This window comes from Ochotona princeps, chromosome 16 (assembly GCF_030435755.1).
Source record: "Ochotona princeps isolate mOchPri1 chromosome 16, mOchPri1.hap1, whole genome shotgun sequence".
Lineage (NCBI taxonomy): Eukaryota > Metazoa > Chordata > Mammalia > Lagomorpha > Ochotonidae > Ochotona > Ochotona princeps.
Genome location: NC_080847.1, coordinates 36,972,669 through 36,996,196, shown reverse-complemented (window position 1 = coordinate 36,996,196; position 23,528 = coordinate 36,972,669).

The window sequence follows — 23,528 nt, the reverse complement described above, 5'->3', positions numbered from 1 at the left end:
TGAAGTCAGTGAGCCAAATGGAGTTGTTCTCCCACAAGAACCACTCGGCTGATTCTTCTTAAATATGCAATTCAGCAACATGCAGTGTTGCTTGATGGAATTAGCTCTTACAGCAATATCTGCGTCTACAGCCTTTGTATTTAGGGCTAGCTGAAAACGGCTTTGGCTTGAAGTGGTTTCTGAATGTGGAGTTGGTGGCATGTGAAACCCGCCTGTGGAGCCTTCGTTTGTGTGGGATGCTCACCAACCTGCCCTTCAGGACAATGCACTCAAACGGCATTAAGCATAGTGTGTGACCACGTAGTTTGCTTGAGAGCTGCCTGTCAGCCTGATGGTGTGTGAAGTCAGTGAGCCAAATGGAGTTGTTCTCCCACAAGAACCACTCGGCTGATTCTTCTTCAATATGCAATTGAGCAACATGCAGTGTTGCTTGATGGAATTAGCTCTTCCTGCAACATCTGCGTCTAGAACCTTTGTATTTAGGGCTAGCTGAAAACGGCTTTGGCGCTGAAGTGGTTTCTGAATGTGGAGTTGGTGGCATGTGAAACCCGCCTGTGGAGCCTTCGTTTGTGTGGGATCTCACCACCTGCCCTTCAGGACAATGCACTCAAACGGCATTAAGCATAGTGTGTGAACACGTAGTTTGCTTGAGAGCTGCCTGTCAGCCTGATGGTGTGTGAAGTCAGTGAGCCAAATGGAGTTGTTCTCCCACAAGAACCACTCGGCTGATTCTTCTTCAATATGCAATTCAGCAACATGCAGTGTTGCTTGATGGAATTAGCTCTTCCTGCAACATCTGCGTCTAGAACCTTTGTATTTAGGGCTAGCTGAAAACGGCTTTGGCGCTAAAGTGGTTTCTGAATGTGGAGTTGGTGGCATGTGAAACCCGCCTGTGGAGCCTTCGTTTGTGTGGGATCTCACCACCTGCCCTTCAGGACAATGCACTCAAACGGCATTAAGCATAGTGTGTGAACACGTAGTTTGCTTGAGAGCTGCCTGTCAGCCTGATGGTGTGTGAAGTCAGTGAGCCAAATGGAGTTGTTCTCCCACAAGAACCACTCGGCTGATTCTTCTTCAACATGCAATTCAGCAACATGCAGTGTTGCTTGATGGAATTAGCTCTTACAGCAATATCTGCGTCTACAGCCTTTGTATTTAGGGCTAGCTGAAAACGGCTTTGGCTTGAAGTGGTTTCTGAATGTGGAGTTGGTGGCATGTGAAACCCGCCTGTGGAGCCTTCGTTTGTGTGGGATGCTCACCAACCTGCCCTTCAGGACAATGCACTCAAACGGCATTAAGCATAGTGTGTGACCACGTAGTTTGCTTGAGAGCTGCCTGTCAGCCTGATGGTGTGTGAAGTCAGTGAGCCAAATGGAGTTGTTCTCCCACAAGAACCACTCGGCTGATTCTTCTTCAATATGCAATTCAGCAACATGCAGTGTTGCTTGATGGAATTAGCTCTTACAGCCACATCTGCGTCTAGAGCCTTTGTATTTAGGGCTAGCTGAAAACGGCTTTGGCGCTGAAGTGGTTTCTGAATGTGGAGTTGGTGGCATGTGAAACCCGCCTGTGGAGCCTTCGTTTGTGTGGGATCTCACCAACTGCCCTTCAGGACAATGCACTCAAACGGCATTAAGCATAGTGTGTGAACACGTAGTTTGCTTGAGAGCTGCCTGTCAGCCTGATGGTGTGTGAAGTCAGTGAGCCAAATGGAGTTGTTCTCCCACAAGAACCACTCGGCTCATTCTTCTTCAATATGCAATTGAGCAACATGCAGTGTTGCTTGATGGAATTAGCTCTTACAGCCACATCTGCGTCTAGAGCCTTTGTATTTAGGGCTAGCTGAAAACGGCTTTGGCGCTGAAGTGGTTTCTGAATGTGGAGTTGGTGGCATGTGAAACCTGCCTGTGGAGCCTTCGTTTGTGTGGGATGCCCTTCAGGACAATGCACTCAAACGGCATTAAGCATAGTGTGTGAACACGTAGTTTCCTTGAGAGCTGCCTGTCAGCCTGATGGTGTGTGAAGTCAGTGAGCCAAATGGAGTTGTTCTCCCACAAGAATCACTCGGCTGATTCTTTTTCAAATTTCTGTTCAGCAACATGCAGTGTTTCTGGATGGAATTAGCTCTTACAGCAACATCTGCGTCTAGAGCCTTTGTATTTAGGGCTAGCTGAAAACAGCTTTGGCGCTGAAGTGGTTTCTGAATGTGGAGTTGGTGGCATGTGAAACCCGCCTGTGGAACCTTCGTTTGTGTGGGATGCTCACCAAGCTGCCCTTCAGGACAATGCACTCAAATGGCAATAAGCATAGTGTGTGAACACGTAGTTTGCTTGAGAGCTGCCTGTCAGCCTGATGGTGTGTGAAGTCAGTGAGCCAAATGCAGTTGTTCTCCCACAAGAAACACTCGGCTGATTCTTCTTCAATATGCAATGCAGCAACATGTAGTGTTGCTTGATGGAATTAGCTCTTACAGCCACATCTGCGTCTAGAGCCTTTGTATTTAGGGCTAGCTGAAAAGGGCTTTGGCGCTGAAGTGGTTTCTGAATGTGGAGTTGGTGGCATGTGAAACCCGCCTGTGGAGCCTTCGTTTGTGTGGGATGCTCACCAACTGCCCTTCAGGACAATGCACTCAATCGGCATTAAGCATAGTGTGTGAACACGTAGTTTGCTTGAGAGCTGCCTGTCAGCCTGATGGTGTGTGAAGTCAGTGAGCCAAATGCAGTTGTTCTCCCACAAGAACCACTCGGCTCATTCTTCTTCAATATGCAATTGAGCAACATGCAGTGTTGCTTGATGGAATTAGCTCTTACAGCCACATCTGCGTCTAGAGCCTTTGTATTTAGGGCTAGCTGAAAAGGGCTTTGGCGCTGAGGTGGTTACTGAATGTGGAGTTGGTGGCATGTGAAACCCGCCTGTGGAGCCTTCGTTTGTGTGGGATGCTCACCAAGCTGCCCTTCAGGACAATGCACTCAAACGGCATTAAGCATAGTGTGTGAACACGTAGTTTGCTTGAGAGCTGCCTGTCAGCCTGATGGTGTGTGAAGTCAGTGAGCCAAATAGAGTTGTTCTCCCACAAGAACCAGTTGGCTGATTCTTCTTCAATATGCAATTCAGCAACATGCAGTGTTGCTTGATGGAATTAGCTCTTACAGCAACATCTACGTCTAGAGCCTTTGTATTTAGGGCTAGCTGAAAAGGGCTTTGGCTCTGAAGTGGTTTCTGAATGTGGAGTTGGTGGCATGTGAAACCTGCCTGTGGAGCCTTCGTTTGTGTGGGATGCCCTTCAGGACAATGCACTCAAACGGCATTAGGCATAGTGTGTGAACACGTAGTTTGCTTGAGAGCTGCGTGTCAGCCTGATGGTGTGTGAAGTCAGTGAGCCAAATGGAGTTGTTCTCCCACAAGAACCACTCGGCTGATTCTTCTTCAATATGCAATTCAGCAACATGCAGTGTTGCTTGATGGAATTAGCTCTTACAGCAATATCTGCGTCTACAGCCTTTGTATTTAGGGCTAGCTGAAAACGGCTTTGGCTTGAAGTGGTTTCTGAATGTGGAGTTGGTGGCATGTGAAACCCGCCTGTGGAGCCTTCGTTTGTGTGGGATGCTCACCAACCTGCCCTTCAGGACAATGCACTCAAACGGCATTAAGCATAGTGTGTGACCACGTAGTTTGCTTGAGAGCTGCCTGTCAGCCTGATGGTGTGTGAAGTCAGTGAGCCAAATGGAGTTGTTCTCCCACAAGAACCACTCGGCTGATTCTTCTTCAATATGCAATTCAGCAACATGCAGTGTTGCTTGATGGAATTAGCTCTTCCTGCAACATCTGCGTCTAGAACCTTTGTATTTAGGGCTAGCTGAAAACGGCTTTGGCGCTTAAGTGGTTTCTGAATGTGGAGTTGGTGGCATGTGAAACCCGCCTGTGGAGCCTTCGTTTGTGTGGGATGCTCACCAAGCTGCCCTTCAGGACAATGCACTCAAACGGCATTAAGCATAGTGTGTGAACACGTAGTTTCCTTGAGAGCTGCCTGTCAGCCTGATGGTGTGTGAAGTCAGTGAGCCAAATGGAGTTGTTCTCCCACAAGAATCACTAGGCTGATTCTTTTTCAAATTTCTGTTCAGCAACATGCAGTGTTGCTGGATGGAATTAGCTCTTACAGCAACATCTGCGTCTAGAGCCTTTGTATTTAGGGCTAGCTGAAAACAGCTTTGGCGCTGAAGTGGTTTCTGAATGTGGAGTTGGTGGCATGTGAAACCCGCCTGTGGAGCCTTCGTTTGTGTGGGATCTCACCAAGCTGCCCTTCAGGACAATGCACTCAAACAGCATTAGGCATAGTGTGTGAACACGTAGTTTGCTTGAGAGCTGCCTGTCAGCCTGATGGTGTGTGAAGTCAGTGAGCCAAATGGAGTTGTTCTCCCACAAGAACCACTTGGCTGATTCTTCTTCAATATGCAATTCAACAACATGCAGTGTTGCTTGATGGAATTAGCTCTTACAGCAACATCTGCGTCTAGAGCCTTTGTATTTAGGGCTAGCTGAAAACGGCTTTGGCGCTGAAGTGGTTTCTGAATGTGGAGTTGGTGGCATGTGAAACCCGCCTGTGGAGCCTTCGTTTGTGTGGGATGCTCACCAAGCTGCCCTTCAGGACAATGCACTCAAACGGCATTAGGCATAGTGTGTGAACACGTAGTTTGCTTGAGAGCTGCGTGTCAGCCTGATGGTGTGTGAAGTCAGTGAGCCAAATGGAGTTGTTCTCCCACAAGAACCACTCGGCTGATTCTTCTTCAATATGCAATTCAGCAACATGCAGTGTTGCTTGATGGAATTAGCTCTTACTGCAACATCTGCGTCTAGAGCCTTTGTATTTAGGGCTAGCTGAAAACGGCTTTGGCGCTGGAGTGGTTTCTGAATGTGGAGTTGGTGGCATGTGAAACCCGCCTGTGGAGCCTTCGTTTGTGTGGGATCTCACCAACTGCCCTTCAGGACAATGCACTCAAACGGCATTAAGCATAGTGTGTGAACACGTAGTTTGCTTGAGAGCTGCCTGTCAGCCTGATGGTGTGTGAAGTCAGTGAGCCAAATGGAGCTGTTCTCTCACAAGAACCACTCGGCTGATTCTTCTTCAATATGCAATTCAGCAACATGCAGTGTTGCTTGATGGAATTAGCTCTTACAGCCACATCTGCGTCTAGAGCCTTTGTATTTAGGGCTAGCTGAAAAGGGCTTTGGCGCTGAAGTGGTTTCTGAATGTGGAGTTGGTGGCATGTGAAACCCGCCTGTGGAGCCTTCGTTTGTGTGGGATCTCACCAACCTGCCCTTCAGGACAATGCACTCAAACGGCATTAAGCGTAGTGTGTGAACACGTAGTTTGCTTGAGAGCTGCCTGTCAGCCTGCTGGTGTGTGAAGTCAGTGAGCCAAATGGAGTTGTTCTCCCACAAGAACCACTCGGCGTATTCTTCTTCAATATGCAATTCAGCAACATGCAGTGTTGCTGGATGGAATTAGCTCTCACAGCCACATCTGCGTCTAGAGCCTTTGTATTTAGGGCTAGCTGAAAACGGCTTTGGCGCTCAAGTGGTTTCTGAATGTGGAGTTGGTGGCATGTAAAACCCGCCTGTGGAGCCTTCGTTTGTGTGGGATCTCACCAACTGCCCTTCAGGACAATGCACTCAAACGGTATTAAGCATAGTGTGTGAACACGTAGTTTGCTTGAGAGCTGCCTGTCAGCCTGATGGTGTGTGAAGTCAGTGAGCCAAATGGAGCTGTTCTCCCACAAGAACCACTCGGCTGATTCTTCTTCAATATGTAATTCAGCAACATGCAGTGTTGCTTGATGGAATTAGCTCTTACAGCCACATCTGCGTCTAGAGCCTTTGTATTTAGGGCTAGCTGAAAAGGGCTTTGGCGCTGAAGTGGTTTCTGAATGTGGAGATGGTGGCATGTGAAACCCGCCTGTGGAGCCTTCGTTTGTGTGGGATGCTCACCAAGCTGCCCTTCAGGACAATGCACTCAATCGGCATTAAGCATAGTGTGTGAACACGTAGTTTGCTTGAGAGCTGCCTGTCAGCCTGATGGTGTGTGAAGTCAGTGAGCCAAATGGAGTTGTTCTCCCACAAGAACCACTCGGCTGATTCTTCTTCAATATGCAATTCAGCAACATGCAGTGTTGCTTGATGGAATTAGCTCTTACAGCCACATCTGCGTCTAGAGCCTTTGTATTTAGGGCTAGCTGAAAACGGCTTTGGCGCTGAAGTGGTTTCTGAATGTGGAGTTGCTGGCATGTGAAACCCGCCTGTGGAGCCTTCGTTTGTGTGGGATGCTCACCAAGCTGCCCTTCAGGACAATGCACTCAATCGGCATTAAGCATAGGGTGTGAACACGTAGTTTGCTTGAGAGCTGCGTGTCAGCCTGATGGTGTGTGAAGTCAGTGAGCCAAATAGAGTTGTTCTCCCACAAGAACCACTCGGCTGATTCTTCTTCAATATGCAATCCAGCAACATGCAGTGTTGCTTGATGGAATTAGCTCTTCCTGCAACATCTGCGTCTAGAGCCTTTGTATTTAGGGCTAGCTGAAAAGGGCTTTGGCGCTGAAGTGGTTTCTGAATGTGGAGTTGGTGGCATGTGAAACCCGCCTGTGGAGCCTTCGTTTGTGTGGGATGCTCACCAACCTGCCCTTCAGGACAATGCACTCAAACGGCATTAAGCATAGTGTGTGAACACGTAGTTTGCTTGAGAGCTGCCTGTCAGCCTGATGGTGTGTGAAGTCAGTGAGCCAAATGGAGTTGTTCTCCCACAAGAACCACTCGGCTGATTCTTCTTCAATATGCAATTCAGCAACATGCAGTGTTGCTTGATGGAATTAGCTCTTCCTGCAACATCTGCGTCTAGAACCTTTGTATTTAGGGCTAGCTGAAAACGGCTTTGGCGCTGAAGTGGTTTCTGAATGTGGAGTTGGTGGCATGTGAAACCCGCCTGTGGAGCCTTCGTTTGTGTGGGATCTCACCACCTGCCCTTCAGGACAATGCACTCAAACGGCATTAAGCATAGTGTGTGAACACGTAGTTTGCTTGAGAGCTGCCTGTCAGCCTGATGGTGTGTGAAGTCAGTGAGCCAAATGGAGTTGTTCTCCCACAAGAACCACTCGGCTGATTCTTCTTCAATATGCAATTCAGCAACATGCAGTGTTGCTTGATGGAATTAGCTCTTACAGCAACATCTGCGTCTAGAGCCTTTGTATTTAGGGCTAGCTGAAAAGGGCTTTGGCGCTGAAGTGGTTTCTGAATGTGGAGTTGGTGGCATGTGAAACCCGCCTGTGGAGCCTTCGTTTGTGTGGGATGCTCACCAACCTGCCCTTCAGGACAATGCACTCAATCGGCATTAAGCATAGTGTGTGAACACGTAGTTTGCTTGAGAGCTGCCTGTCAGCCTGCTGGTGTGTGAAGTCAGTGAGCCAAATGGAGTTGTTCTCCCACAAAAACCACTCGGCTGATTCTTCTTCAATATGCAATTCAGCAACATGCAGTGTTGCTTGATGGAATTAGCTCTTCCTGCAACATCTGCGTCTAGAACCTTTGTATTTAGGGCTAGCTGAAAACGTCTTTGGCGCTGAAGTGGTTTCTGAATGTGGAGTTGGTGGCATGTGAAACCTGCCTGTGGAGCCTTCGTTTGTGTGGGATCTCACCACCTGCCCTTCAGGACAATGCACTCAAACGGCATTAAGCATAGTGTGTGAACACGTAGTTTGCTTGAGAGCTGCCTGTCAGCCTGATGGTGTGTGAAGTCAGTGAGCCAAATGGAGTTGTTCTCCCACAAGAACCACTCGGCTGATTCTTCTTCAATATGCAATTCAGCAACATGCAGTGTTGCTTGATGGAATTAGCTCTTACAGCAACATCTGCATCTAGAGCCTTTGTATTTAGGGCTAGCTGAAAAGGGCTTTGGCGCTGAAGTGGTTTCTGAATGTGGAGTTGGTGGCATGTGAAACCTGCCTGTGGAGCCTTCATTTGTGTGGGATGCTCACCAAGCTGCCCTTCAGGACAATGCACTCAAACGGCATTAAGCATAGTGTGTGAACACGTAGTTTGCTTGAGAGCTGCCTGTCAGTCTGAGGGTATGTGAAGTCAGTGAGCCAAATGGAGTTGTTCTCCCACAAGAACCACTCGGCTGATTCTTCTTCAATATGCAATTCAGCAACATGCAGTGTTGCTTGATGGAATTAGCTCTTTCAGCAACATCTGCGTCTAGAGCCTTTGTATTTAGGGCTAGCTGAAAACGGTTTTGGCGCTGAAGTGGTTTCTGAATGTGGAGTTGGTGGCATGTGAAACCCGCCTGTGGAGCCTTCGTTTGTGTGGGATGCTCACCAAGCTGCCCTTCAGGACAATGCACTCAAACGGCATTAAGCATAGTGTGTGAACACGTAGTTTCCTTGAGAGCTGCCTGTCAGCCTGATGGTGTGTGAAGTCAGTGAGCCAAATGGAGCTGTTCTCCTACAAGAACCACTCGGCTGATTCTTCTTCAATATGCAATTCAGCAACATGCAGTGTTGCTTGATGGAATTAGCTCTTACAGCAACACCTGCGTCTAGAGCCTTTGTATTTAGGGCTAGCTGAAAAGGGCTTTGGCGCTGAGGTGGTTTCTGAATGTGGAGTTGGTGGCATGTGAAACCCGCCTGTGGAGCCTTCGTTTGTGTGGGATGCCCTTCAGGACAATGCACTCAAACGGCATTAAGCATAGTGTGTGAACACGTAGTTTCCTTGAGAGCTGCCTGTCAGCCTGATGGTGTGTGAAGTCAGTGAGCCAAATGGAGTTGTTCTCCCACAAGAATCACTAGGCTGATTCTTTTTCAAATTTCTGTTCAGCAACATGCAGTGTTGCTGGATGGAATTAGCTCTTACAGCAACATCTGCGTCTAGAGCCTTTGTATTTAGGGCTAGCTGAAAACAGCTTTGGCGCTGAAGTGGTTTCTGAATGTGGAGTTGGTGGCATGTGAAACCCGCCTGTGGAGCCTTCGTTTGTGTGGGATCTCACCAAGCTGCCCTTCAGGACAATGCACTCAAACAGCATTAGGCATAGTGTGTGAACACGTAGTTTGCTTGAGAGCTGCCTGTCAGCCTGATGGTGTGTGAAGTCAGTGAGCCAAATGGAGTTGTTCTCCCACAAGAACCACTCGGCTGATTCTTCTTCAATATGCAATTCAACAACATGCAGTGTTGCTTGATGGAATTAGCTCTTACAGCAACATCTGCGTCTAGAGCCTTTGTATTTAGGGCTAGCTGAAAACGGCTTTGGCGCTGAAGTGGTTTCTGAATGTGGAGTTGGTGGCATGTGAAACCCGCCTGTGGAGCCTTCGTTTGTGTGGGATGCTCACCAACCTGCTCTTCAGGACAATGCACTCAATCGGCATTAAGCATAGTGTGTGAACACGTAGTTTCCTTCAGAGCTGCCTGTCAGCCTGATGGTGTGTGAAGTCAGTGAGCCAAATGGAGTTGTTCTCCCACAAGAACCACTCAGCTGATTCTTCTTCAATATGCAATTCAGCAACATGCAGTGTTGCTTGATGGAATTAGCTCTTACAGCAACATCTGCATCTAGAGCCTTTGTATTTAGGGCTAGCTGAAAATGGCTTTGGCACTGAAGTGGTTTCTGAATGTGGAGTTGGTTCATGTGAAACCCGCCTGTGGAGCCTTCCTTTTTGTGGGATGCTCACCAACCTGCCCTTCAGGACAATGCACTCAAATGGCATTTAGCATAGTGTGTGAACACGTAGTTTGCTTGAGAGCTGCCTGTCAGCCTGATGGTGTGTGAAGTCAGTGAGCCAAATGGAGTTGTTCTCCCACAAGAACCACTCGGCTGATTCTTCTTCAATATGTAATTCAGCAACATGCAGTGTTGCTTGATGGAATTAGCTCTTACAGCCACATCTGCATCTAGAGCCTTTGTATTTAGGGCTAGCTGAAAACGGCTTTGGCACTGAAGTGGTTTCTGAATGTGGAGTTGGTTCATGTGAAACCCGCCTGTGGAGCCTTCCTTTTTGTGGGATGCTCACCAACCTGCCCTTCAGGACAATGCACTCAAATGGCATTTAGCATAGTTTGTGAACACGTAGTTTGCTTGAGAGCTGCCTGTCAGCCTGATGGTGTGTGAAGTCAGTGAGCCAAATGGAGTTGTTCTCCCACAAGAACCACTCGGCTGATTCTTCTTCAATATGCAATTCAGCAACATGCAGTGTTGCTTGATGGAATTAGCTCTTACAGCCACATCTGCGTCTAGAGCCTTTGTATTTAGGGCTAGCTGAAAAGGGCTTTGGCGCTGAAGTGGTTTCTGAATGTGGAGTGGGTGGCATGTGAAACCCGCCTGTGGAGCCTTCGTTTGTGTGGGATGCTCACCAAGCTGCCCTTCAGGACAATGCACTCAAATGGCATTAGGCATAGTGTGTGAACACGTAGTTTGCTTGAGAGCTGCGTGTCAGCCTGATGGTGTGTGAAGTCAGTGAGCCAAATGGAGTTGTTCTCCCACAAGAACCACTCGGCTGATTCTTCTTCAATATGCAATTCAGCAACATGCAGTGTTGCTTGATGGAATTAGCTCTTACTGCAACATCTGCGTCTAGAGCCTTTGTATTTAGGGCTAGCTGAAAACGGCTTTGGCGCTGGAGTGGTTTCTGAATGTGGAGTTGGTGGCATGTGAAACCCGCCTGTGGAGCCTTCGTTTGTGTGGGATCTCACCAACTGCCCTTCAGGACAATGCACTCAAACGGCATTAAGCATAGTGTGTGAACACGTAGTTTGCTTGAGAGCTGCCTGTCAGCCTGATGGTGTGTGAAGTCAGTGAGCCAAATGGAGCTGTTCTCTCACAAGAACCACTCGGCTGATTCTTCTTCAATATGCAATTCAGCAACATGCAGTGTTGCTTGATGGAATTAGCTCTTACAGCCACATCTGCGTCTAGAGCCTTTGTATTTAGGGCTAGCTGAAAAGGGCTTTGGCGCTGAAGTGGTTTCTGAATGTGGAGTTGGTGGCATGTGAAACCCGCCTGTGGAGCCTTCGTTTGTGTGGGATCTCACCAACCTGCCCTTCAGGACAATGCACTCAAACGGCATTAAGCGTAGTGTGTGAACACGTAGTTTGCTTGAGAGCTGCCTGTCAGCCTGCTGGTGTGTGAAGTCAGTGAGCCAAATGGAGTTGTTCTCCCACAAGAACCACTCGGCTGATTCTTCTTCAATATGCAATTCAGCAACATGCAGTGTTGCTTGATGGAATTAGCTCTTACAGCCACATCTGCGTCTAGAGCCTTTGTATTTAGGGCTAGCTGAAAACGGCTTTGGCGCTCAAGTGGTTTCTGAATGTGGAGTTGGTGGCATGTAAAACCCGCCTGTGGAGCCTTCGTTTGTGTGGGATCTCACCAACTGCCCTTCAGGACAATGCACTCAAACGGTATTAAGCATAGTGTGTGAACACGTAGTTTGCTTGAGAGCTGCCTGTCAGCCTGATGGTGTGTGAAGTCAGTGAGCCAAATGGAGCTGTTCTCCCACAAGAACCACTCGGCTGATTCTTCTTCAATATGTAATTCAGCAACATGCAGTGTTGCTTGATGGAATTAGCTCTTACAGCCACATCTGCGTCTAGAGCCTTTGTATTTAGGGCCAGCTGAAAAGGGCTTTGGCGCTGAAGTGGTTTCTGAATGTGGAGATGGTGGCATGTGAAACCCGCCTGTGGAGCCTTCGTTTGTGTGGGATGCTCACCAAGCTGCCCTTCAGGACAATGCACTCAATCGGCATTAAGCATAGTGTGTGAACACGTAGTTTGCTTGAGAGCTGCCTGTCAGCCTGATGGTGTGTGAAGTCAGTGAGCCAAATGGAGTTGTTCTCCCACAAGAACCACTCGGCTGATTCTTCTTCAATATGCAATTCAGCAACATGCAGTGTTGCTTGATGGAATTAGCTCTTACAGCCACATCTGCGTCTAGAGCCTTTGTATTTAGGGCTAGCTGAAAACGGCTTTGGCGCTGAAGTGGTTTCTGAATGTGGAGTTGCTGGCATGTGAAACCCGCCTGTGGAGCCTTCGTTTGTGTGGGATGCTCACCAAGCTGCCCTTCAGGACAATGCACTCAATCGGCATTAAGCATAGGGTGTGAACACGTAGTTTGCTTGAGAGCTGCGTGTCAGCCTGATGGTGTGTGAAGTCAGTGAGCCAAATCTAGTTGTTCTCCCACAAGAACCACTCGACTGATGCTTCTTCAATATGCAATCCAGCAACATGCAGTGTTGCTTGATGGAATTAGCTCTTACTGCAACATCTGCCTCTAGAGCCTTTGTATTTAGGGCTAGCTGAAAACGGCTTTGGCGCTGAAGTAGTTTCTGAATGTGGAGTTGGTGGCATGTGAAACCCGCCTGTGGAGCCTTCGTTTGTGTGGGATCTCACCAACCTGCCCTTCAGGACAATGCACTCAAACGGCATTAAGCATAGTGTGTGTGAACGTAGTTTGCTTGAGAGCTGCCTGTCAGACTGATGGTGTGTGACGTCAGTGAGCCAAATGCAGTTGTTCTCCCACAAGAACCACTCGGCTGATTCTTCTTCAATATGCAATGCAGCAACATGTAGTGTTGCTTGATGGAATTAGCTCTTACAGCCACATCTGCGTCTAGAGCCTTTGTATTTAGGGATAGCTGAAAAGGGCTTTGGCGCTGAAGTGGTTTCTGAATGTGGAGTTGGTGGCATGTGAAACCCGCCTGTGGACCCTTCGTTTGTGTGGGATGCTCACCAACCTGCCCTTCAGGACAATGCACTCAATCGACATTAAGCATAGTGTGTGAACACGTAGTTTGCTTGAGAGCTGCCTGTCAGCCTGATGGTGTGTGAAGTCAGTGAGCCAAATGGAGTTGTTCTCCCACAAGAACCACTCGGCTCATTCTTCTTCAATATGCAATTCAGCAACATGCAGTGTTGCTTGATGGAATTAGCTCTTACTGCAACATCTGCGTCTAGAGCCTTTGTATTTAGGGCTAGCTGAAAAGGGCTTTGGCGCTGAAGTGGTTTCTGAATGTGGAGTTGGTGGCATGTGAAACCCGCCTGTGGAGCCTTCGTTTGTATGGGATGCTCACCAAGCTGCCCTTCAGGACAATGCACTCAATCGGCATTAAGCATAGTGTGTGAACACGTAGTTTGCTTGAGAGCTGCCTGTCAGCCTGATGGTGTGTGAAGTCAGTGAGCCAAATGGAGTTGTTCTCCCACAAGAACCACTCGGCTGATTCTTCTTCAATATGCAATTCAGCAACATGCAGTGTTGCTTGATGGAATTAGCTCTTACTGCAAAATCTGCGTCTAGAGCCTTTGTATTTAGGGCTAGCTGAAAACGGCTTTGGCGCTGAAGTGGTTTCTGAATGTGGAGTTGGTGGCATGTGAAACCCGCCTGTGGAGCCTTCGTTTGTGTGGGATCTCACCAACTGCCCTTCAGGACAATGCACTCAAACGGCATTAAGCATAGTGTGTGAACACGTAGTTTGCTTGAGAGCTGCCTGTCAGCCTGATGGTGTGTGAAGTCAGTGAGCCAAATGGAGTTGTTCTCCCGCAAGAACCACTCGGCTGATTCTTCTTCAATATGCAATTCAGCAACATGCAGTGTTGCTTGATGGAATTAGCTCTTACTGCAACATCTGCGTCTAGAGCCTTTGTATTTAGGGCTAGCTGAAAAGGGCTTTGGCGCTGAAGTGGTTTCTGAATGTGGAGTTGGTGGCATGTGAAACCTGCCTGTGGAGCCTTCGTTTGTGTGGGATGCTCACCACGCTGCCCTTCAGGACAATGCACTCAATCGGCATTAAGCATAGTGTGTGAACACGTAGTTTGCTTGAGAGCTGCCTGTCAGCCTGATGGTGTGTGAAGTCAGTGAGCCAAATGGAGTTGTTCTCCCACAAGAACCACTCGGCTGATTCTTCTTCAATATGCAATTCAGCAACATGCAGTGTTGCTTGATGGAATTAGCTCTTACAGCCACATCTGCGTCTAGAGCCTTTGTATTTAGGGCTAGCTGAAAACGGCTTTGGCGCTGAAGTGGTTTCTGAATGTGGAGTTGGTGGCATGTGAAACCCGCCTGTGGAGCCTTCGTTTGTGTGGGATGCTCACCAACCTGCCCTTCAGGACAATGCACTCAATCGGCATTAAGCATAGTGTGTGAACACGTAGTTTCCTTCAGAGCTGCCTGTCAGCCTGATGGTGTGTGAAGTCAGTGAGCCAAATGGAGTTGTTCTCCCACAAGAACCACTCGGCTGATTCTTCTTCAATATGCAATTCAGCAACATGCAGTGTTGCTTGATGGAATTAGCTCTTACAGCCACATCTGCGTCTAGAGCCTTTGTATTTAGGGCTAGCTGAAAAGGGCTTTGGCGCTGAAGTGGTTTCTGAATGTGGAGTTGGTGGCATGTGAAACCCGGCTGTGGAGCCTTCGTTTGTGTGAGATGCTCACCAAGCTGACCTTCAGGACAATGCACTCAAACGGCATTAAGCATAGTTTGTAAACACGTAGTTTGCTTGAGAGCTGCCTGTCAGCCTGATGGTGTGTGAAGTCAGTGAGCCAAATGGAGTTGTTCTCCCACAAGAACCACTCGGCTGATTCTTCTTCAATATGCAATTCAGCAACATGTAGTGTTGCTTGATGGAATTAGCTCTTACAGCAACATCTGCGTCTAGAGCCTTTGTATTTAGGGCTAGCTGAAAACGGCTTTGGCGCTGAAGTGGTTTCTGAATGTGGAGTTGGTGGCATGTGAAACCCGCCTGTGGACCCTTCGTTTGTGTGGGATGCTCAACAACATGCCCTTCAGGACAATGCACTCAAACGGCATTAAGCATAGTGTGTGAACACGTAGTTTGCTTGAGAGCTGCCTGTCAGCCTGATGGTGTGTGAAGTCAGTGAGCCAAATGGAGTTGTTCTCCCACAAGAACCACTCGGCTGATTCTTCTTCAATATGCAATTCAGCAACATGCAGTGTTGCTTGATGGAATTAGCTCTTCCTGCAACATCTGCGTCTAGAACCTTTGTATTTAGGGCTAGCTGAAAACGGCTTTGGCGCTGAAGTGGTTTCTGAATGTGGAGTTGGTGGCATGTGAAACCCGCCTGTGGAGCCTTCGTTTGTGTGGGATCTCACCACCTGCCCTTCAGGACAATGCACTCAAACGGCATTAAGCATAGTGTGTGAACACGTAGTTTGCTTGAGAGCTGCCTGTCAGCCTGATGGTGTGTGAAGTCAGTGAGCCAAATGGAGCTGTTCTCCCACAAGAACCACTCGGCTGATTCTTCTTCAATATGCAATTCAGCAACATGCAGTGTTGCTTGATGGAATTAGCTCTTACAGCAACATCTGCATCTAGAGCCTTTGTATTTAGGGCTAGCTGAAAAGGGCTGTGGCGCTGAAGTGGTTTCTGAATGTGGAGTTGGTGGCATGTGAAACCCGCCTGTGGAGCCTTCGTTTGTGTGGGATGCTCACCAAGCTGCCCTTCAGGACAATGCACTCAAACGGCATTAAGCATAGTGTGTGAACACGTAGTTTGCTTGAGAGCTGCCTGTCAGCCTGATGGTGTGTGAAGTCAGTGAGCCAAATGGAGTTGTTCTCCCACAAGAACCACTCGGCTGATTCTTCTTCAATATGCAATTCAGCAACATGCAGTGTTGCTTGATGGAATTAGCTCTTACAGCAACATCTGCGTCTAGAGCCTTTGTATTTAGGGCTAGCTGAAAACGGCTTTGGCGCTGAAGTGGTTTCTGAATGTGGAGTTGGTGGCATGTGAAACCCGCCTGTGGAGCCTTCGTTTGTGTGGGATGCTCACCAACCTGCCCTTGAGGACAATGCACTCAAACGGCATTAAGCATAGTGTGTGAACACGTAGTTTGCTTGAGAGCTGCCTGTCAGCCTGCTGGTGTGTGAAGTCAGTGAGCCAAATGGAGTTGTTCTCCCACAAGAACCACTCGGCTGATTCTTCTTCAATATGCCATTCAGCAACATGCAGTGTTGCTTGATGGAATTAGCTCTTACAGCCACATCTGCGTCTACAGCCTTTGTATTTAGGGCTAGCTGAAAACGGCTTTGGCGCTGAAGTGGTTTCTGAATGTGGAGTTGGTGGCATGTGAAACCCGCCTGTGGAGCCTTCGTTTGTGTGGGATGCTCACCAAAGTGCCTTTCAGGACAATGCACTCAAACGGCATTAAGCATAGTGTGTGAACACGTAGTTTGCTTGAGAGCTGCCTGTCAGCCTGATGGTATGTGAAGTCAGTGAGCCAAATGGAGTTGTTCTCCCACAAGAACCACTCGGCTGATTCTTCTTCAATATGCAATTCAGCAACATGCAGTGTTGCTTGATGGAATTAGCTCTTACAGCCACATCTGCGTCTAGAGCCTTTGTATTTAGGGCTAGCTGAAAACGGCTTTGGCGCTGAAGTGGTTTCTGAATGTGGAATGGGAGGCATGTGAAACCCGCCTGTGGAGCCTTCGTTTGTGTGGGATGCTCACCAAGCTGCCCTTCAGGACAATTCACTCAAATGGCATTAGGCATAGTGTGTGAACACGTAGTTTGCTTGAGAGCTGCCTGTCAGCCTGATGGTGTGTGAAGTCAGTGAGCCAAATGGAGTTGTTCTCCCACAAGAACCACTCAGCTGATTCTTCTTCAATATGCAATTCAGCAACATGCAGTGTTGCTTGATGGAATTAGCTCTTACAGCAACATCTGCGTCTAGAGCCTTTGTATTTAGGGCTAGCTGAAAACGGCTTTGGCGCTGAAGTGGTTTCTGAATGTGGAGTTGGTGGCATGTGAAACCCGCCTGTGGAGCCTTCGTTTGTGTGGGATGCTCACCAAGCTGCCCTTCAGGACAATGCACTCAAACGGCATTAAGCATAGTGTGTGAACACGTAGTTTACTTGAGAGCTGCGTGTCAGCCTGATGGTGTGTGAAGTCAGTGAGCCAAATGGAGTTGTTCTCTCACAAGAACCACTCGGCTGATTCTTCTTCAATATGCAATTCAGCAACATGCAGTGTTGCTTGATGGAATTAGCTCTTACAGCAACATCTGCGTCTACAGCCTTTGTATTTAGGGCTAGCTGAAAACGGCTTTGGCGCTGAAGTGGTTTCTGAATGTGGAGTTGGTGGCATGTGAAACCCGCCTGTGGAGCCTTCGTTTGTGTGGGGTGCTCACCAAGGTGCCCTTCAGGACAATGCACTCAAACGGCATTAAGCATAGTGTGTGAACACGTAGTTTGCTTGAGAGCTGCGTGTCAGCCTGATGGTGTGTGAAGTCAGTGAGCCAAATGGAGTTGTTCTCCCACAAGAACCACTCGGCTGATTCTTCTTCAATATGCAATTCAGCAACATGCAGTGTTGCTTGATGGAATTAGCTCTTACAGCCACATCTGCGTCTAGAGCCTTTGTATTTAGGGCTAGCTGAAAACGGCTTTGGCGCTGAAGTGGTTTGTGAATGTGGAGTTGGTGGCATGTGAAACCCGCCTGTGGAGCCTTCGTTTGTGTGGGATGCTCACCAACCTGCCCTTCAGGACAATGCTCTCAAACGGCATTAAGCATAGTGTGTGAACACGTAGTTTGCTTGCGAGCTGCCTGTCAGCCTGATGGTGTGTGAAGTCAGTGAGCCAAATGGAGTTGTTCTCCCACAAGAACCACTCGGCTGATTCTTCTTCAATATGCAATTCAGCAACATGCAGTGTTGCTTGATGGAATTAGCTCTTACAGCAACATCTGCGTCTAGAGCCTTTGTATTTAGGGCTAGCTGAAAAGGGCTTTGGCGCTGAAGTGGTTTCTGAATGTGGAGTTGGTGGCACGTGAAACCCGCCTGTGGAGCCTTCGTTTGTGTGGGATGCTCACCAAGCTGCCCTTCAGGACAATGCACTCAAACAGCATTAAGTATAGTGTGTGAACACGTAGTTTGCTTGAGAGCTGCTTGTCAGCCTGATGGTGTGTGAAGTCAGTGAGCAAAATAGAGTTGTTCTCCCACAAGAACCACTCGGCTGATTCTTCTTCAATATGCAATTCAGCAACATGCAGTGTTGCTTGATGGAATTAGCTCTTACAGCAACATCTGCGTCTAGAGCCTTTGTATTTAGGGCTAGCTGAAAACGGCTTTGGCGCTGAAGTGGTTTCCGAATGTGGAGTTGGTGGCATGTGAAACCCGCCTGTGGAGCCTTCGTTTGTGTGGGATGCTCACCAAACTGCCCTTCAGGACAATGCACTCAATCGGCATTAAGCATAGTGTGTGAACACGTAGTTTGCTTGAGAGCTGCGTGTCAGCCTGATGGTGTGTGAAGTCAGTGAGCCAAATGGAGTTGTTCTCCCACAAGAACCACTCGGCTGATTCTTCTTCAATATGCAATTCAGCAACATGCAGTGTTGCTTGATGGAATTAGCTCTTACAGCCACATCTGCGTCTAGAGCCTTTGTATTTAGGGCTAGCTGAAAAGGGCTTTGGCGCTGAAGTGGTTTCTGAATGTGGAGTTGGTGGCACGTGAAACCCGCCTGTGGAGCCTTCATTTGTGTGAGATGCTCACCAAGCTGACCTTTAGGACAATGCACTCAAACGGCATTTAGCATAGTGTGTGAACACGTAGTTTGCTTGAGAGCTGCCTGTCAGCCTGCTGGTGTGTGAAGTCAGTGAGCCAAATGGAGTTGTTCTCCCACAAGAACCACTCGGCTGATTCTTCTTCAATATGCAATTCAGAAACATGCAGTGTTGCTTGATGGAATTAGCTCTTACAGTAACATCTGCGTCTGGAGCCTTTGTATTTAGGGCTAGCTGAAAACTGCTTTGGCGCTGACTTGGTTTCTGAATGTGGAGTTGGTGGCATGTGAAACCCACCTGTGGAGCCTTCATTTGTGTGGGATGCTCACCAACGTGCCTTTCAGGACAATGCACTCAAACGGCATTAAGCATAGTGTGTGAACACGTAGTTTGCTTGAGAGCTGCGTGTCAGCCTGATGGTGTGTGAAATCAGTGAGCCAAATGGAGTTGTTCTCCCACAAGAACCACTCGGCTGATTCTTCTTCAATATGCAATTCAGCAACATGCAGTGTTGCTGGATGGAATTAGCTCTTACAGTAACATCTGCGTCTAGAGCCTTTGTATTTAGGGCTAGCTGAAAACGGCTTTGGCGCTGAAGTGGTTTCTGAATGTGGAGTTGGTGGCATGTGAAACCCGCCTGTGGAGCCTTCGTTTGTGTGGGATGCTCACCAAGCTGCCCTTCAGGACAATGCACTCAAACGGCATTTAGCATAGTGTGTGAACACATAGTTTGCTTGAGAGCTGCTTGTCAGCCTGATGCTGTGTGAAGTCAGTGAGCAAAATAGAGTTGTTCTCCCACAAGAACCACTCGGCTGATTGTTCTTCAATATGCAATTCAGCAACATGCAGTGTTGCTTGATGGAATTAGCTCTTACAGCCACATCTGCGTCTAGAGCCTTTGTATTTAGGGCTAGCTGAAAACGGCTTTGGCGCTGAAGTGGTTACTGAATGTGGAGTTGGTGGCATGTGAAACCCGCCTGTGGAGCCTTCGTTTGTGTGGGATGCTCACCAAGCTGCCCTTCAGGACAATGCTCTCAAACGGCATTAAGCATAGTGTGTGAACACGTAGTTTGCTTGAGAGCTGCCTGTCAGCCTGATGGTGTGTGAAGTCAGTGAGCCAAATGGAGTTGCTCTCCCACAAGAACCACTCGGCTGATTCTTCTTCAATATGCAATTCAGCAACATGCAGTGTTGCTGGATGGAATTAGCTCTTACAGCAACATCTGCGTCTAGAGCCTTTGTATTTAGGGCTAGCTGAAAACGGCTTTGGCGCTGAAGTGGTTTCTGAATGTGGAGTTGGTGGCATGTGAAACCCGCCTGTGGAGCCTTCGTTTGTGTGGGGTGCTCACCAACCTGCCCTTCAGGACAATGCACTCAAACGGCATTAAGCATAGTGTGTGAACACGTAGTTTGCTTGAGAGCTGCGTGTCAGCCTGATGGTGTGTGAAGTCAGTGAGCCAAATAGAGTTGTTCTCCCACAAGAACCACTCGGCTGATTCTTCTTCAATATGAAATTCAGCAACATGCAGTGTTGCTTGATGGAATTAGCTCTTACAGCAACATCTGCGTCTAGAGCCTTTGTATTTAGGGCTAGTTGAAAACGGCTTTGGCGCTGAAGTGGTTTCTGAATGTGGAGTTGGTGGCATGTGAAACCCGCCTGTGGAGACTTCGTTTGTGTGGGATGCTCACCAAGCTGCCCTTCAGGACAATGCACTCAAACGGCATTTAGCATAATGTGTGAACACTTAGTTTGCTTGAGAGCTGCCTGTCAACCTGATGGTGTGTGAAGTCAGTGAGCCAAATGGAGTTGTTCTCCCACAAGAACCACTCGGCTGATTCTTCTTCAATATGCCATTCAGCAACATGCAGTGTTGCTTGATGGAATTAGCTCTTACAGCAACATCTGCGTCTAGAGCCTTTGTATTTAGGGATAGCTGAAAACGGCTTTGGCGCTGAAGTGGTTTCTGAATGTGGAGTTGGTGGCATGTGAAACCTGCCTGTGGAGCCTTCGTTTGTGTGGGATGCTCACCAACTGCCCTTCAGGACAATGCACTCAATCGGCATTAAGCATAGTGTGTGAACACGTAGTTTACTTGAGAGCTGCCTGTCAGCCTGATGGTGTGTGAAGTCAGTGAGCCAAATGGAGCTGTTCTCCCACAAGAACCACTCGGCTGATTCTTCTTCAATATGCAATTCAGCAACATGCAGTGTTGCTTGATGGAATTAGCTCTTACAGCAACATCTGCGTCTACAGCCTTTGTATTTAGGGCTAGCTGAAAAGGGCTTTGGCGCTGAAGTGGTTTCTGAATGTGGAGTTGGTGGCACGTGAAACCCGCCTGTGGAGCCTTCGTTTGTGTGGGATGCTCACCAAGCTGCCCTTCAGGACAATGCACTCAAACAGCATTAAGTATAGTGTGTGAACACGTAGTTTGCTTGAGAGCTGCTTGTCAGCCTGATGGTGTGTGAAGTCAGTGAGCAAAATAGAGTTGTTCTCCCACAAGAACCACTCGGCTGATTCTTCTTCAATATGCAATTCAGCAACATGCAGTGTTGCTTGATGGAATTAGCTCTTACAGCAACATCTGCGTCTAGAGCCTTTGTATTTAGGGCTAGCTGAAAACGGCTTTGGCGCTGAAGTGGTTTCCGAATGTGGAGTTGGTGGCATGTGAAACCCGCCTGTGGAGCCTTCGTTTGTGTGGGATGCTCACCAAACTGCCCTTCAGGACAATGCACTCAATCGGCATTAAGCATAGTGTGTGAACACGTAGTTTGCTTGAGAGCTGCGTGTCAGCCTGATGGTGTGTGAAGTCAGTGAGCCAAATGGAGTTGTTCTCCCACAAGAACCACTCGGCTGATTCTTCTTCAATATGCAATTCAGCAACATGCAGTGTTGCTTGATGGAATTAGCTCTTACAGTAACATCTGCGTCTGGAGCCTTTGTATTTAGGGCTAGCTGAAAACTGCTTTGGCGCTGACTTGGTTTCTGAATGTGGAGTTGGTGGCATGTGAAACCCACCTGTGGAGCCTTCATTTGTGTGGGATGCTCACCAACGTGCCTTTCAGGACAATGCACTCAAACGGCATTAAGCATAGTGTGTGAACACGTAGTTTGCTTGAGAGCTGCGTGTCAGCCTGATGGTGTGTGAAATCAGTGAGCCAAATGGAGTTGTTCTCCCACAAGAACCACTCGGCTGATTCTTCTTCAATATGCAATTCAGCAACATGCAGTGTTGCTGGATGGAATTAGCTCTTACAGTAACATCTGCGTCTAGAGCCTTTGTATTTAGGGCTAGCTGAAAACGGCTTTGGCGCTGAAGTGGTTTCTGAATGTGGAGTTGGTGGCATGTGAAACCCGCCTGTGGAGCCTTCGTTTGTGTGGGATGCTCACCAAGCTGCCCTTCAGGACAATGCACTCAAACGGCATTTAGCATAGTGTGTGAACACATAGTTTGCTTGAGAGCTGCTTGTCAGCCTGATGCTGTGTGAAGTCAGTGAGCAAAATAGAGTTGTTCTCCCACAAGAACCACTCGGCTGATTGTTCTTCAATATGCAATTCAGCAACATGCAGTGTTGCTTGATGGAATTAGCTCTTACAGCCACATCTGCGTCTAGAGCCTTTGTATTTAGGGCTAGCTGAAAACGGCTTTGGCGCTGAAGTGGTTACTGAATGTGGAGTTGGTGGCATGTGAAACCCGCCTGTGGAGCCTTCGTTTGTGTGGGATGCTCACCAAGCTGCCCTTCAGGACAATGCTCTCAAACGGCATTAAGCATAGTGTGTGAACACGTAGTTTGCTTGAGAGCTGCCTGTCAGCCTGATGGTGTGTGAAGTCAGTGAGCCAAATGGAGTTGCTCTCCCACAAGAACCACTCGGCTGATTCTTCTTCAATATGCAATTCAGCAACATGCAGTGTTGCTGGATGGAATTAGCTCTTACAGCAACATCTGCGTCTAGAGCCTTTGTATTTAGGGCTAGCTGAAAACGGCTTTGGCGCTGAAGTGGTTTCTGAATGTGGAGTTGGTGGCATGTGAAACCCGCCTGTGGAGCCTTCGTTTGTGTGGGGTGCTCACCAACCTGCCCTTCAGGACAATGCACTCAAACGGCATTAAGCATAGTGTGTGAACACGTAGTTTGCTTGAGAGCTGCGTGTCAGCCTGATGGTGTGTGAAGTCAGTGAGCCAAATAGAGTTGTTCTCCCACAAGAACCACTCGGCTGATTCTTCTTCAATATGAAATTCAGCAACATGCAGTGTTGCTTGATGGAATTAGCTCTTACAGCAACATCTGCGTCTAGAGCCTTTGTATTTAGGGCTAGTTGAAAACGGCTTTGGCGCTGAAGTGGTTTCTGAATGTGGAGTTGGTGGCATGTGAAACCCGCCTGTGGAGACTTCGTTTGTGTGGGATGCTCACCAAGCTGCCCTTCAGGACAATGCACTCAAACGGCATTTAGCATAGTGTGTGAACACTTAGTTTGCTTGAGAGCTGCCTGTCAACCTGATGGTGTGTGAAGTCAGTGAGCCAAATGGAGTTGTTCTCCCACAAGAACCACTCGGCTGATTCTTCTTCAATATGCAATTCAGCAACATGCAGTGTTGCTTGATGGAATTAGCTCTTACAGCAACATCTGCGTCTAGAGCCTTTGTATTTAGGGATAGCTGAAAACGGCTTTGGCGCTGAAGTGGTTTCTGAATGTGGAGTTGGTGGCATGTGAAACCTGCCTGTGGAGCCTTCGTTTGTGTGGGATGCTCACCAACTGCCCTTCAGGACAATGCACTCAATCGGCATTAAGCATAGTGTGTGAACACGTAGTTTACTTGAGAGCTGCCTGTCAGCCTGATGGTGTGTGAAGTCAGTGAGCCAAATGGAGCTGTTCTCCCACAAGAACCACTCGGCTGATTCTTCTTCAATATGCAATTCAGCAACATGCAGTGTTGCTTGATGGAATTAGCTCTTACAGCAACATCTGCGTCTACAGCCTTTGTA